A 16,736-nucleotide genomic window follows, 5' to 3' on the forward strand; every position below is an offset into this window, starting at 1 on the left:
TTAATCTCTCTTTTTCTCATGATTTCTCTGAGTTTCCCAAGGCTCTCATTAACCCCTAATCTTTCTGGTTTTCTTTTGGGTTTCTCCAGGCCCTTATGTTTACAAGGAAACTGCCCAGGTGTACTGCAGTAACTGAGGTCAGAATGGAGTTGTTACAATGTTAAGGCTGCTGTGCAGTGCCTTCCCCACTGCCTGGTCGTAACAGCAAGGCAGTTGGCAAACTTCTCTCAGGTCTGCAGCTTCGCTCACAGCGCGGCCTGCGTAGCAGTCATCAGACACGTTTAGATGCGGCTAATGAGAGCGGCATCGGTTATGCCTGCGCACATCTGCTACGGAAGGCACGATTCCTGGGCTTCACTGGCTGAGTGTCAGCCAGAGCCGACCTGAAAACCCAACCCTGACTTGCAGAACTGTTCTCTCTGAGTTTCCCTCATCTATTGAAAGAAAACAACAAAAATCCTATCCTATTGGGTGGCTGTAAACATTAAATTGAGTTAGTATATAAAGCATAGGCTCCCCAATAAATTCCACTCTTCTTTTCTTTAAAGAAATAACCTGAAGTCATCCAGTGAAAGAGAACAGAAGTGAGGACAATAGAGGGGCCGGGCACTGTGAAAAGTTTTCCGCACAGGATCAGTGTATCTGAATTCCTTGCTACCTTCTGCTCTGTCCCTTTTTTTCTGGAAAAAAATATCCATGTCAATCAGTGGCTGGGTACACTTAATCCGTGGCACACCAGGACGTGGTTCCACCCACTCGTGATTTGCATTGCTTTGTTTGGGTTGGGCAGCTACTGTTCACCTGCCGTTGGATAGGTTTTCTGTTTGTGGGCATTAAGCTATCAGGAGAATCTTTTGTTTTAATTTTTTTTCTTTATTGATTTTTTAGAGAGAGAGAGGAAGGGAAAGGGAAAAAAAGAGAAACATCGATGTGAGAGAACATCAACTGGCCGCCTCCTGCATGCCCCCCACTGGGGATCAGACCCACAACCTGGGTATGTGCCCTGACTGGGAATTGAACCGGCGACCTCTTGGTGCATGGGTCGACGCTCAACCACTGAGCCACACCGGCCGAACTATCAGGAGAATCTTTTTAGGAGAATAGGGTGAAGACAGGAGGAGACTAGCCAGGGGCAGAGACATAGCTGTGCTCTCTGTCAGACACACCTGCATGTGGTGATTTTCAGCCAGCCCAACCCTTATAAGACGCCTCTGTGAAATAGCGAATAATCCAACATGGTCCTTCCTGGGGCATCAGATACCACTTCCATTCTCATCTCTGAATCTGAACACACAGCCTCTGGAAGATTCCGGAGGCAGTGCATGGAGCTAGGGTGAATAATCTAACAACTGATGCCTTTGGTTCTCGGAGCCGCCCTAGCCACAAAGGCAAACACTGTACCCCGGGCTTGATTTTTCTGTATTTCTCTTGCACTTCACAAGCTGAAGGAAGTGAGGGGTGGTCAGGGCTCTGCCTCCTGACACTAGGTCTTCTGCCGACAGCCCTGCCCCCGACCACCACTGTTTGGCATCAGCCTGTGTCCTGCAGTGCACAGTAGGTAGGGTCCCCCTGCAGCCAAGAGGGCTGTGTCTGCTGCGTCGGGCGGGGGGTGGGGGCTTTTATTCTTGTGCCGGCCTTTGTGCAGAGCTCCTGCCCAGCCCTGGGCCAGCTTTCTGGGTTCAGATTATTTTCCAGGACCCACACCCATGGGCTGGGTTTCCCAATGTTCCAGCTGCGGAATCTCCCCCAGGCAGGAAGCTGTGGCCCCAGCATCACAGTCCAGCTGAGCTGGGAGAGATGGGCAGAAGTGGGTACGGGGAGGTGAGGTGGTCTTTGCTGTGGTCCCTTGTTCAAGGAATTGCCAGTCCACCAGCTGTCCACCAACCAACTGCCACTTTTGTTGGCAGCCCTCTGCCATTGATGTCTAGAACATTCAAATGGGCGGGATGGCTCCAGATACACCAGCCTGTGGCCTCAGGGTCCTTCTCCCTTCCCTTGCCCAGAATTCCCAGCCTGTTCCCTGCAGTCATCAAGCACCTGAGCCGTTCAAGGGTGCAGCTGTTCGTACTAGAGTGTGAAGGGTTTTCAGGATACAAACTATATTTAGCAGGGGTTAAAGTTCACATTACACAATCAGTGGAGCAGAGGATGAAATCATTAAACAGCCTGTGGACTTTTGTAGTCCTAATCTTTCTTTCAATTCCTTCCACAAACACCTCAAGCCCTTCATTTTCTATAGGAAATGAAGACCCTTTTCTTTTTAGCCCTACGTCCCTCCCTCCGCCTCAGACTGAGGTCTTATAGCCATCAGAACCCTTTATTTAGCAAGAATGTCTGAGGAAATGTTAAATGTGACCCTTTCCAATGTTGAAAAACCTAGCCTAGAGATTCGCAGGAATGCAAGCTACCCACCCGGAGGCTGGACTTGACCCTGGGTAACAACTGTCGCTGGCTTTCCAGGCCAAGGTACTGAGAAAGGATTTGTTTCAGGGTGTTTAAATCAGCATTAAAATGAAGAGGAGGGCTCTAAACTAGCCCATCAGTAAAAGAGAAGAACTAGAGACCAGGGTCCTGGCCTGGTGTGCAATGTGATACCCTCTCTGTCCAGATTGCCCTTCAGCTGCTGGAAATGCTGCCTGCAAACAGCCTCAGCTGTCAGGCCTGTCCGGGAAGTGCCTTGGCTGCAGGGAGTCCCCTTGCTCCAGGTGACACCTCTTTCCTGGGGCAGCCTGCATCCAGTGACCAGTCAGGGTTGGATAGAAAAGCCTGGCCCCTTCACCTCAATTCAGGACAGCTCTGAAGCAGCAACCCTGCTGCAGCTCCTAGGGGGTGAAGGACCCCTAGTCTGACCGCCTCCAGCACCGCCTGGTTTCTGCCTCTGCTCTTGCACAGGTGGAAATCTCAATAGCATTTCTTAATACAGCCAGTCATCACTTAGCAGCATTGACAGGTTCTTGGAACTACAGCGACACTATGTATAATGAAACCTGTTTTACCAAAGGTTAATTGATCTAAGCAAGAGTTAAATTCCTATAGCACGTCATCGATGTTATAACAAATGACATTATCCGAGGACCTGCTGTATGCACCTGCATTCAGTCTCCACCTCAGAGTCCGCCTGTCAAGGAGCCCAGCCTGAGACAATGAGCAGAGAGCCGGAGAAACAGTTCCGCCACGACGTGACACTCCACAGCTGCTTTTCTGGTAAACTGCTGTTTTCAGTAAAGCTCTTCAAACACAAATGATGGCTGCTCTGTGTGGCCGCCACCTTGCTAGTAGAGTGCTGTAAGCAGACCCAGCGGCATCACTATCCTGGGTGAGGGCGTGAGAAATGCAGAATCTCAGCCCCCACCGCAGGCCAAGGAAACCGGAATCCGCATTTACCAGGATCCTCAGATGATGCCCATAGGTCTCGTGTGGACAAGCACTGGCCTCCACGATAACTGGACGAGAAATGACTACAGCAGCACAGAAGTATCCTGGCCCGAGGAGTCATCTGCTTTTGTTTAGAAGTTATTTTTTATACTAAAAGGGGTTTTAAAGTCCTATATTTTGCCAAAAGCCAATCACAAGCAAAAGGATAAAAAAAAAAAAAAAAAAAAAAACAGGAAGATGATCAGACAACAAATTGCTCAAGTTAGAGAACAGAGATGCAAACTTTTCTTTTTCTTTTTGGTATTGTCATGATTTATCTATTTATTTTTTTATTTTCAATATTATTTTGTATTGGTTTCAAGTGTACAGGATAGTGGTTAGACAACCATATACTTTACCAAGTGCTCCCCCCCAGTATTACCAGTACCCACCTAGCACCACATACAGTTATCACAATATTATTGACTATATTTTATCTCCGTGACTGTTTTATAACTACCAATTGGTAACTATTCTTCCCTTCTTTCACCCAGTCCCCCAACCCAGAGTTGCATATGAAGCAAAAAAGAAAGGAAAAAGCATGGATGTAAAGTAAGTGGCAGCATTTCTCAGAACACAGAGGAAAGATGACACACTGCCCTTGAAGTGCAGTAGGTAGACTTTGAACACAAGCAACGACTTAGAACTTTCCCACATGACCATAAGGAACCTCGGATCAGAAAGAGTCCCCAAGACTTCAGTACATTGCCAGTGGGAATGCAGACTGGTGCAGCCACTGTGGAAAACAATATGGTTTTACCTCAAAAAGTTAAAAATTGATCTGCCATTTGTAGGAATATACCCTAAGAAGACTGAAACTCCAATCAGAAAGAATATATGTACCCCTATGTTCATAGCAGCACTATTTATAATCGCTAAGATCTGGAAACAGCCCAAGTGTCCATCAGTAGATGAGTGGATAAAAAAGCTGTGGTACATATGCACAATGAAATAATATGCAGCTGTAAGAAAGAAAGATCTATCCTTTGAGACGACATGAAGTTACCTGGAGAGTACTATCCTAAGCGAAACAAGCCAATCAGAGAAAGGCAAATATCACATGATCTCACTTATTTATGGAATATAATGAACAAAATAAGCTGATGAACAAAATAGACCCAGAGACATAGAAGTAGGGTACAGACTGATAAACCTCAGAAGAGGATATCTGAGGGGAGGGAAGAGATAAACCACAGAACTCATATGCATGTATGCGTAATCATGGACATAGACAACAATGCTAGGGATGAGGCAGAGGGGCGGAGGATCTGGAAGAGGGTATCAATGGGGGAAAGAGAAACATCTGTAACAAAAATAAATTTTAGCCCTGGCCGGTTTGGCTCAGCGGTTGGAGCGTCGGCCTGCGGTCCAGAGAGACCCGGGTTCGGTTCCCGCTAAGGGCACGTACCTCGGTTGCAGTTTGTCCCCGGCCCTGGTTGGTCGTGCGGGTGGCAGCCACTCGATGTGTCCCTTCACATCGATGTTTCTCTCTCTCTCTTCCTCTCTCTCCCTCCCGCTCTATCTGAACAAAAAATGGAAAAATGTCCTTGGATGAGGATAAAAAATAAAAATAAATTAATTAATTAATTAATTAATTTTAAAAAAATTAAAAATTAAAAAAAAAAAATGAGTCCCCAAGGGAAGGCACACACACAAGGTGGGTAAGGGGTACCATCACACTGTTCCCTTAGCCACACCATCTAAAGATTCATCCCAGTTTCTACTAGACTGGCAATAGTTTGTTGTAGGAATAGTGGTCCCTCGCCACTTCGTGGTTCAACTTTCGCGGCTTCACTCTACTGCGGTTTTTTTCAAATATATTCATTAAAAAGTGGATCGAGACAGTGAAAATGATACAGTGCACGCTCGGTTGCCTGAGTCAATTATACACCCCTGCATTACAATTACAATTAAAATTACTGTACATATGGACTGTAGGCCTAAGTATTCGAGCACCCCAGGAATCCTTCAACGCCAGGTGCAACCGCTAGAGTCTGGAACGGATTAACCGCGATAAACGAGGGATGACTGTATCATGCTGGCATGTTAAAATATAAGGCAATGCTTCCATGGTCTCGCTTCATAGGGAGGTTCACTCATTCTCAACAGGGCCTTCTGTTGCTTATAAAATACAGTATTAAATTTTCTCTCTGGATTTCTAGACTGGCTTTGACCTCTACGTGTCTCTTCCATGAAAGTCCTAGAACACAGAGTAGGTGAGAGCCAGTGAGTGGTGCTCATTAAGAATGTTGCTTCGCCACGATGGATGGATGCCTGGCTGGGGCCTGTTCTCCTTGAAGGGCAGCAAGACAAAGGCAGCTGGGCCCACAGCTCAGCCAGCACTGTGAGAGCAGCACCCTCAGGGGGAGTGGCGGGGCTCCAGCTCCGGGTGAAATGGAGTGACATGGTCCACCTGTCCCTCCCACTGAACGCAGGTGTAAGACCTGAACATGGGACTGCGGGAGGGCCCTGAAAAGTCAATGGTGGCAGGTGGATTAGGGAGGAAACCAGAATTCAAAGTGCCACTGACCAGCAGTGATCTTCCCAAGTGTCCTCGGTATGCCCCAGGCCGGGTTTGGTGCAGCCCCGCAATTTCAAAAGGAGCACCAGGTATGAATGAAGAGAGCTCCCTCTCATCCTGGTCAAGGTGCAATTAACACTCAGAAAGTGGGGGAAATCCCAGTGCTTATGAAAGGCAATTAGGTAGCATCTATAAAAAATTGAAATCTGCCTTCCTCTTTACCCTCAATTCCACTTCTGGAAATTTAACCTACTGAAATATTTGTGTATGTGCTCAAGGATGTTTACCGTGGTCTTGGGTATAATGGCAGACGAATATAATAATTATTCATTATAATGACATTATAATGATTAATTATTATAATCATTTTATATTATAATCATATTATAATAATTAATTATTATAAACATTATAAATGACACAGATGAACGAACTCATATTTAAAGTATAGAACATCCCACTGGGGATATAATGAACCTTCTAGAGCAGTTAGATCGGAGCCAGGCCTATGGCATGGGAAGAAGCTCTGATATATTGTTAAATACACACATTCACACCAGGTTTTATAATTGCATGTGCGTGTGCGCACGTGCGTGTGTGTGTGTGTGTGATTGTGATTGACTGGAAAAGAAGCCAGAAAGATAAAAATCAAACTGATATCAGCAGTTGCTTCTGAGGAGTGAAATAAGAAAGACAGAAAGGTACTTGCATTTTTTTACTTCATGTAGCTGTGTGCAGCGATTTTCAACCTTTTCCATCTCATGGCACACAAACTACTAAAATCCTGCAGCACACCAAAAAATATATCTTTTGCCAATCTGACCAAAAAAAAAAAGGTATAATTTTGATTCATTCACACTGGAGGGCTATTGTTGTGTTGACTGTTGTCAATTTAAAAATAATTTTTTTAATCCTCACTGAGGATATATTTTTCTCCAGATAGAGTGGGGGTGGAGGTGAGAGGGAGGGAGAGAGGGAGAAAAACTGATGTGAAAGAGACACATCGACTGGTTGCCTCCTGCACAACACCGACCAGGGCTGGGAACGAACTGCAACTGAGGTATGTGCCCTTGGTTGGAATTGAACCCAAGACTCATTTGTCCATGGGCCAATGCTCCACCTGCTGAGCCAAACCAGCCAGGGCTGTTGTCAATTTTTTATTTGACCATGTAAGGGGAAAGAGGTCAGTGCCCCTGGCTACATAGTCAGGTATTGCATGTTTTAAAAATTCTTGTGGTACACGGGTTGAAAATCACTGACCTGCTCGGCTGGGGTGGCGCAGTGGTTGAGCGTCAACCCATGAACCAAGAGGTTGCCGGTTTAATTCCTGGTCAGGACACATGCCCAGGTTGTGGTCCCAATCCCCAGTGGGGGGCATGCAGGAGGCAGCCAATTAATGTTCTCTCTCATCGATGTTTCTATCCCTCTCTCTACCTCTCTCTAAAATCAAGAAAAAAAAATTTTTTTTAAAAGAAAGTCACTGTCTAGTGTATAACTTTTCTATTGCTGCATAACAAATTACCTCAGAATTGACCAGCTCCAAACAACCAAAATTATCTTTTAAATTTTTTGTGATTGATTGATTGGTTTGAGAGAGACAGAGAAGCATCAATTTGCAAAACAAACAAAATTATTGTCTCTCATCGTTTCTGAGGACCAGAAAGCCAGGAGAGCTTGGCTGGGCGCTTCCAGTCACCTAAAGGTTTGACCAGGCCTGGAGGGTCCCCTTACATGTCCCTCATACAGCTGTTGGCAAGGGCGCTCAGTTCCTCGCTGGCCGGTGGTCAGAGGCCTCGGGCCTCATCATACAGGCCTCTTTGAAGGACACTCACAGCGTGGCAGCTGGCTTAGCGACCAAGGTGGAAGCTGCAATGACTTTGTCACCTCCGAAATGACAGTATCTGCTGGAGTCTAGGGTCACAGAGACTGAGCTGGGCACAACATGGGAGGGGAATCCACTAGAACATGAAGACCGGAAGGCAGACGCCACTGCGGGCTGTCCGGAAGACTGGCCACCGGAAATGAAGTGTTCCCTGCTCGCTCTCTCCTCCCTCAGTTCACAGACTTTCTAAGACCTTGTAAAGTGCACTTCTACCCTGAGCACCAAGGGGCCAGTTAGGGGCCTGGAAGAGCCAAACCTTCATTGAAGAAAATGCCATGAACTAATAGAAATCTCCAGTTCAAAAAGCCGTAACCTTTTCCTGTAAACAAAGGAATTTAATTCCTCTGAAGCATGATGATTAACATGAGTTGGGTGAAAGTGCAAATGTAAATAATTGATCAAGAAGGAAAACAGGGGCCCAGCCAGTGTGGCTTACTGGTTGAGCATCGACCCATGCACCAAGAAGTTGCCGGTTCGACTCCTGGTCAGGGCATATGCCAGGATGTGGGCCCAATCCCCAGTGGTGGGCATGCAGGAGGCAGCCAATAAAGAAAAAGAAGAAAAACATGGGGAGTAACCAGGCACCTCAGTGAGAATCTGTTCAACAAGGGATCATGTCATTTGCTCCTACACTGCAGCTCAACCTTTAATTCTCACAAGTCAGGACAGTTGCCTCTTCTCCCGAGTGAGAGTTCCCATAACTCTTGAAGACAAGGAAGTAGCAATGCTTGTCAGCTTGTAGATCAACAATAAAGGCTACTAGAATCATCTGTTACTGAGAAAATATTAGACAGAAATCAATAAAATCTGTGGATTAAATGATACCTATGGCTCTGCACAAGAATAATATAAAGTACTCCCAGGTATGTCATATCTGAGAATTCCCTCATATGTGCATATACCTGATTGCAAAAGATGAGCATTTATTCCTGGGAGTATAATTGAATGGTACTATTCCGCATAGCATAGGTTCCGCCAAACATTTAAGTATTTCATAATATTCTTATAGATATGATGGAGGAAGAAAAGTAAGAGTAGATTCATCATAAGTTCAACAATCTTAATACAAAGAGTATTGATCAAATCATCTTGTGCACGACTGGAGTGACTCGGTTGGTTGAGTTTCATCCCATGCAACGCAAGGTTGCCGGTTTGAGTCCCAGTCAGGGCACATGCCTGGGTTTCCGATTTGATCTCTAGTCAGGAAGCATATGGAAGACAACCAATTGATGTCTCTGTATCACATCAATGTTTCTCTCTCTCTCTCTCTCTCTTTCTCTTTCTCTCTCTCTCTCTCTTTCTCCCTCTCCCCCTCCCTCTCTTCCTCTCTCTAAGCATGTCCTCTGGTGAGGATTAAAACAAAAAAAAGTTTCAAAAAAATCATTGTTGCCCTGGCTGGTTTGGCTCAGCAATTAGAGTATCAGCCCATGGACTGAAGGGTTGATTCCCAGTCAAGGGCATATACCTGTGTTGCAGGTTCAATCCCCGGCCCTGGTCAGGGTTGTGTAAGAGGCAACCAATTGATGTAATTGATGTATCTCTCTCACATCAAAGTTTCTCTCTCTCTCTCTCTCTCCTCTGTGTGTGTGTGTGTGTGTGTGTGTGTGTCTGTCTGTCTCTCCTCCTTCCTCCCTTCCATTCTATTTAAAACAGTTAATGGAAAAATATCCTTGTGTGAGGATTAACAAAACAAAAAATAATCATTGTTGTCCATTTGAAAGAAGTAACATGTCTCAGGGCTTTGAATTTGGCCTTGCCTCATTTAACATTACTATAAACTATTTAAGCAAAGAAAATGTACTTATTATATTTTCAAGTATTATTGAGTTAGACAGGAGAGGCAAGAAGTTAGATAATAAAATCAGAATTCCCAAAGGTCTCCAATAGGCTGAAATGATAGGACAGAGCCCATTACCGGAAAATGAGTGGGAAGCAAGCAGCATAAAACCCTGCCCAAGTACCAAATGGGAGAGACCTGGCACAGTGCCAGCTAATGCAGGCAAGCTTGAAGGGAACTACATATTTAATATGAGTCAGCAGCCTGCTATTTCTGCCAAAAAGGCAATGCAAAAAATCAGTCTGCATTGTCAGGACCACAGTGCTCGGGACCAGGGAGATCTTGACCTGATGAAATGTGGATTTCATCTGTGGAAATGTGGGTTCCTGGAATGATTGACAGATTTCTCCATGACTATATGTACCTTCTAACACCATGGCTATACAGTTCTCTGCTGATAACACTCCCCTGAGTGACCAATCTAGTAATTCTATCCAAAAAAAAAAAGGAGAAACATTAATTATTTTATTTGTTCAAACAATATTTATTAAGGGAAAAAGTACTTTCCAGTACTCTTCTAAAAGCCAGGAACACAAAGATACATCTTCTCTCAGTAATTCATTCAAACACCAATATAGGTACTGTTATGAAGGGATTTTGTCAATGTAATTAAGGTTCCGGATTAGTTAACCTTAAGATGAAGAAATTATCTGGACTGACCTAATCACACGGGCACTTTACAAGTAGAGTTTTGGCTGGTGGCAGAAGAGTAAGTCAGAGGTTCAAAGCGTGAGAAGGGCTCTATGCACCATTGCTGGAAAATAGAGAAGACCCCATGGTAACGAATACTGGTGGCCTCTAGGAGCTCAGAGCTGCCCCCAACTGACAAGCCGGCAAGGAAACAGAGACCTCAGTCCTACAGCCACAGGGGATGAATTCAACCCCAAGAATGAGCGTGGAGAGGACCCGGAGCTCCAGAGGAGAAGGGCAGCCCCTGCCAACACCTTGATTTCAGTCCTGTGAGACCCTGAGCACGGCATTCGGCCATACGATGCCCAGACTTCTGACCCAAGAAACTGAGGTAATAAATCAGTGCTGTTTTACAAAACTGAGTTTGTGACAGTTTGTTATACAACAATAGAAAATTAACACAGGATAAACAACAGCCACACAATGAGATACGTGTTCCAATTGAGCCAAGTCACAGTGTACATGGTTGGTTGATCCCTCCAAATCCGTCTCCCCCTTCTGTTTCCTAAGTGAATCTCAGTTTTGTTCAGTCAGCCACCCCTCAGCCATACCTGCATCCATGATCTGAGGAACTGTGCTCCTAGCCCCGGCTGCAAGAAGCACCCGATGTAGTGAGGGGGGCCATGTTTTTCTCCGCAGGCTGTGTGGCAAGTGCGGGGCTGGTCAGTCCAAAGCAGGGTTTCCCAACGTCAGCACTGCAGGATTTCAGCCTGGGTAATTGGGGGGGGAGGTGCTATCATCTTAGGGTGTTTGAAGCATCCCTGGTCTCTACCAGTGGCATATACTTTCCCTGTCCCCCACCGCGACAATCAACTATGCCTCTAGATATTACCAGATGTCTTTGGTGGGGGGGAAGGAATAGGGAGCAAAATCACCCCATATGAGAACCATTGATCTAAAAATAAGTTCAAAAATAAGCTGTCGACCAAACGAGATCCAATGTCATGGAAGTAGGGAATAGACTAATAAACCTCAGGGAGGGGGATGGGGGTGGAAGGGATAAACCAAAGAACTTATGTGCATCTATGTACAACCAATGGACACAGACGTTAGGTTGGTGAAAGCAGGAGGGGGGTGGGAGCAGGAAGGAGGGGGTCCATGGGGGAAAAGGGGGGACGTCTGTAATACTTTCAACAATAAAAAAATATATTAAAAATAAATAAATAAAGGTAAGTTCACCCACTTCGCTAATGATTGGTTAGAATAGGTATGTGACCACTTGGGGAAAATGTGCTGAGAATTTGGGGGGAGGTTCTGAGAATATCGCCCTCCCTTTTCTGGGAATGTTTGGAAGAACCCTGCGTTTCTTCCTCCGGATGATTTTCTGCACAGATGTGGTTGCAGGCGCTTCTGCAGCCATCTCGAGCCCAGTGTGGCCTTGGAGCCAATCCTAAAACCTACCGCCAGACTTCCGGTTATGGTGAGTCAATTAATTTTCTTATTGCTCGAGATAGTTAAAAATTATCCAAGAGAGCTCAAGGGATAGCTGGTTTTGGCAGCTAAGAGATGCCTAACTTGTGCCAATGTCCAAGGTGACAGCGAAGTCCAGAGGAAGGTGCATCTCATGAAGCTGAGTCGAGACACAGAAAGAAGAGGGTAGGCCCAGAAAAGGACAGTTTACAGAGCACGTCACACCACACATTTAAAAAAGATCTATTATCGTCGCAAATTTCAAATATGCAATCCAGGATTATTAACTATAGTCACCATGCTGTACATTATTACATCCTCATAAATTTTACAACTTTGTACCTTTTGACCCCTTTCCCTGTTTCACCCACCTTCCACTTCTGTTTCTGGCAACCTTCAATCTGATATCTGTGTCTGTGAGCTTGCTTTGGGTTGGTTGGTTTTCCTTTTCACATTCCACATGTAAGTGAGATGATACAGCATTTGTCTTTCTCTCGCTTATTTCACTTAGCATAATGCCCTCAGTGTCCATCCCTGTTGTCGCAAATGGCAAGATTTTGTTCTGTTCATGGCTGAGTAACATTTGAGAGAGAGAAAGAGAGAGAATGAGTGTGTGTGCCTGTGCGTGTGTGTGTATCACATTTTCTTTATTCATTCATCTACTGATAAACACTTAGATTGCTTCCATATATCGGCTATTATATAAATAATGTTGCAGTGAATATAGGAGTACAGCCCTGGCCAGTTTGGCTCAGCAGTTGAGCGTCAGCCTGCGGACCAGAGAGTCCCGGGTTCGGTTCCTGTTAGGGGCATGTACCACCAAAAAAAAAAGGAGTGCATATATCTCTTTGAATAAGTGTTCTTGTTTTCTTTGTATAAATACCTAGAAGTAGGTTTGCTGAATCACATGGTAGATCTATTTTTTATCTTTTGAGGAACCTCTATACTGGTTTTCTTTTTTTATCCTCACCCGAGGACATTTTTCCGTTTTTTGTTCAGACAGAGTGGGAGGAAGAGAGAGAGAGAGAAACATCGACGTGAAGGGACACATTGAGTGGCTGCCACCCGCACGACCAACCAGGGCCGGGGACAAACTGCAACCGAGGTACGTGCCCTTAGCGGGAACCGAACCCGGGTCTCTCTGTACCGCAGGCCAACACTCCAACCGCTGAGCCAAACCGGCCAGGGCTATACTGGTTTTCATAGTGGCTGCACCAATTTATAATCCCACCAACAGTGCACAAGGGTTCCCTTTTCTCCACATCCTCACCAACACTTGTTATTTCTAGTCTTTTTGATAATAGCCATTCAAGCATGTGTGAGGTGATCTGACTGTAGTTTTGATTTGCATTTCCTTTATGATTAGTGATGTTGAGCATCCTTTTATCATCTGTTGGCCATGTGTATGTCTTTAGAAGAATATCTATTCAGATCTTTTGTCCATTTTTTAAACAAATTGCTTGTTTTTGCTATTGAGTTGTATGGGTTCTTTATGTGTTTTGTATATTAACCCTTATCAGATATATTGGGTAGTAAATATTTGCTCCCATTCAGTAGGTTGACTTTTCATTTTGTTGCTTGTTTCCTTTACTGTGCAGAAGCTTTTTAGTTGATATAGTCCCACTTGCTTATTTTTGCTTTTGTTGCCTTTGCTTTTGGTATCAGATCACATCACACATTTTATCCCAACACTATCCTGGAAGAATATACTATTCTCCTCATCTTACAGCTCAGGAAATTCATGGCTTGTTCATTATTACAAGTCAAGATTCAAACCCAGGTCTTCTCATGCCAGATATACCTTCTCCATATTTCTTTGAACCATGACTTCTTTCCTGGCATCCCCCTGCTCTAAAATATTCATTATATTTCACTGTCTCTACAAAAAAGTTCAAATTTTTGAGCTAACGATTCCAAGTTTTCCATAAACTTACTTGTATTGGTCATTCCACAATATGTGGGTCCACTCCAGTTGGGCCTTTTTCTTGGGCATCCCCCCTCTGAAGTATAGATGATTGCTGTTTCTTCTCCACTCGTTTTAGTCCATTACTTTATAAAGTCCAAGCTTATTCCTGAAATTATGCAAAATAGCCCTAGCTTTTGGTGCGGTCTCTTCCTCTTAATTCTTAGAGCATTGGCGTCAGCCAGACGTCGCTAGGCTTCAGCACAGGGGTTATGATAGTAGCCTTCATAAACACACTCACCAGTCTAGTCCCAGCTGCTTGTCCAGACCCCATCACCATGCACCTTCACCTTCTCGTTCATCCTCACCAAGGTGTTCCTCTTGGGGACCTTCACCCCCATTTCTGCACCCCCTCTCACTATGAGAACTCCAGCATCTGCCTTCGAATGCCCCGAAGCTCAACCCTCACAGTCCCAAAGTGGCTGGTTGTGGTGAACCACCCCATAAAAGGAAGGTCACTCTCGGTTACCTAAGGCCAAAGCAGTTTTGCTGGTCCTTTGCTCATCCATGTCACACCCCAAGGAGAGAGTCCTGTTAAAAAAACAATGACCAACTTCTTCAGCCTCCATCTGCAGCCATTTCCTAGTGGGACTCGGGTGGCATGAACACAGACCCCTGTGCTGCTCTCTCTCCTCTTTTGTTTCTAGAACGTGAGATCAGCCATTTGGTTTTGGCTGCTTATGCTAAGTACCTGACAACTTACCTCGTTTAATCCTCACCACCACTGGCTAGGATAGGTATCCTCATTTTATTCATTTTACAAAATTTATAAATACAAGAGCTCAAGTAATTTGCCCAAAGTCACACAGTTCATCAGAGTCTGGACTCTACTGAAGTCCTTGCTTAATCAACAATATACTGCTCGAGGTACCAACAGCCTCCCCTCTGTCTTCACCAGTCAAAAGCAAAAGCCCTTTAGAAAGGAGCTCATGCAAATCCGCTCCTCGGGCACCCACTCTGCAGACACACTCAGATGTGCCATATCCGGTATCATAAATCACTGAGTGCCAGCCCCTGTGCTGAACACTGCATTGTTAATGCACTTAATCCTCACAACAACCCTGTTAGTTAAGCATTGCTATTTTCCCCCATTTCACAGATGAAGACAAAGCAAAAGCACTGACAGGTGAAGAAGCATGCCTGAAGTCACCCAGCTAATAAGGGGCAGAGCTGGGATGAGGCGCAGGCGCTCTGGTTCCTGAGCCCACTCTCTCACCCTCCGCTACTGATGAGGGAGCATCGACCGTGTTCCTGGTGCTGGATCAGGTGCTCTCATACATTTTCTCTAATCTTCACAACATTTCTGAAAAAGAGTTTTAAAATCAAGGAGCCTGAAAGTCAGAGAGATTAAATTAACTTGCGTCAGATCTCGGTTAGTAATGGTAAACATTCAGATTTCACCAGCTCTAGGCTGTCCTGTCACATCATTTGCCTTTTCAGGCACATGCTTTTTCTAGAGCCCCAACCAGATTCTCTCCTCCCTCCTCCCAGAATCTCTCTGAGAGCTATAGCTAGGTCTGTGTTCTGGGCCCAGATAGGAGGAGGAGAAAGATAAAAGAAGGTGATGGCTGCCAGCTGCTGCTTCAGACAAAATAGATCCTCATTTACAAAGGCACCAGGGCCGGTTGCCTAGCAACAACTTTCTGCCTCCCCAACCTGCTCCAGTCCATCCTTACCCACCACACATTACGCACAGGCTTGGCCTGCAGTGCCCTCGGAGACATCCCCCTTCGAGGCTGCCTTGTTCGTTTTAACCTGATTTTCTGGGCAAATGCTTGCAGCTGGCAACTTGCAGGGAGTCCAGGAAATACATTTGTATCGCAGATGGCTCTCGGGCAAGCAGAACAGAGCTGCTCTCCCTGCAGAGCCCATACCTTGGCACTCACAGGCTATCCAGTGCTGTGGGAAGGAGCCGGTCTCATTTCAGGCTCTTTGTCATTTCCCTGAAGGTTTTTAGTCTCTTTTTTTTTTTTCCAGAGTTTTGTGTTTCACATATGTCAGGTCCTTGAAATAGTTCTTTGAAATAAAAGTTTAACTGGAATAGAACTAAAGTAGACTGTCTGGATTTCTTTTTTCATCTTATCACCCATGTTTGCAGTTAAGAGCCTCTTAAATTTAAACTTATCTTCAACTCAACCAGTCCAAAAGGACTTGGGGCTATTTTTGTCCTAGTCTTCAAGGGAGGTTGGACACGGCAGAATACGCAGTTCCCTGCGCTCTACTTTCAAGCATAAACGACAAGGGACAGCGGTCGGGCAGCCCCGACAAGTCCAGAAGTTTCTGACTTCGCAGCCAGCGGGCGATGCTGACCTGAGAGCCAGGCTGCATCGTCACTGTCCTGGGCCCCTTTGTCCAGAACTAGAAAGAACAAATATTAACAGTTATATTTCACAACTATGCTGCTATAAAGATAAATATAATCCAGGCTGGGTTCACTAATATATGCATTTATTATTTTTAGTATGCTGTTTATTATTTTCTGATTTTAAAAGGCATTAACACATTTTGTGGGCCCCTGAAAGCACTGTGGGTCCAGGGCTCTGACCACCGAGCCTCACGATCGAGATGGCCCTGCTGCGCGCAGTCGGAGCGGCTGAGACACGCGTCCAGCCCTGTGCTCGGAGCCATGACGTTGGGAAAGGGGAGGTGTGGTGCCTGTGCCCGAGAGCCTTTCAGCCTAGCGATGACTACAGTCACTGAACCACAGACACGCCTCTTGGCAGCCACCAAGAAAATTATCTCAGCCCCTTTCTTGAGTAGTTCTATCCCATTTAAATAAATAATACATTTGAAAACACAGCAGATTGAGAAAAGTCCGGAGAGGTGGAGGTAGCTTTGGCAAGCATGGGGGTGGATTGGATGTTGGGGTTAAAGAAAGTCAAGGAAGCCTGGCCAATGTGGCTCAGTGGTCGAGCGTTGGCCCATGTACAAAGAGGTCACAGGTTTGATTTCCAGTCAGGGCACATGACCAGGTGGTGGGCCAAATCCCCATTGGGAGTATGCAGAAGGAGGCCACTGG

Source organism: Molossus molossus, unplaced genomic scaffold (genome assembly GCF_014108415.1).
Source record: "Molossus molossus isolate mMolMol1 unplaced genomic scaffold, mMolMol1.p scaffold_m16_p_20, whole genome shotgun sequence".
In the NCBI taxonomy this organism is placed as follows: Eukaryota; Metazoa; Chordata; class Mammalia; order Chiroptera; family Molossidae; genus Molossus; species Molossus molossus.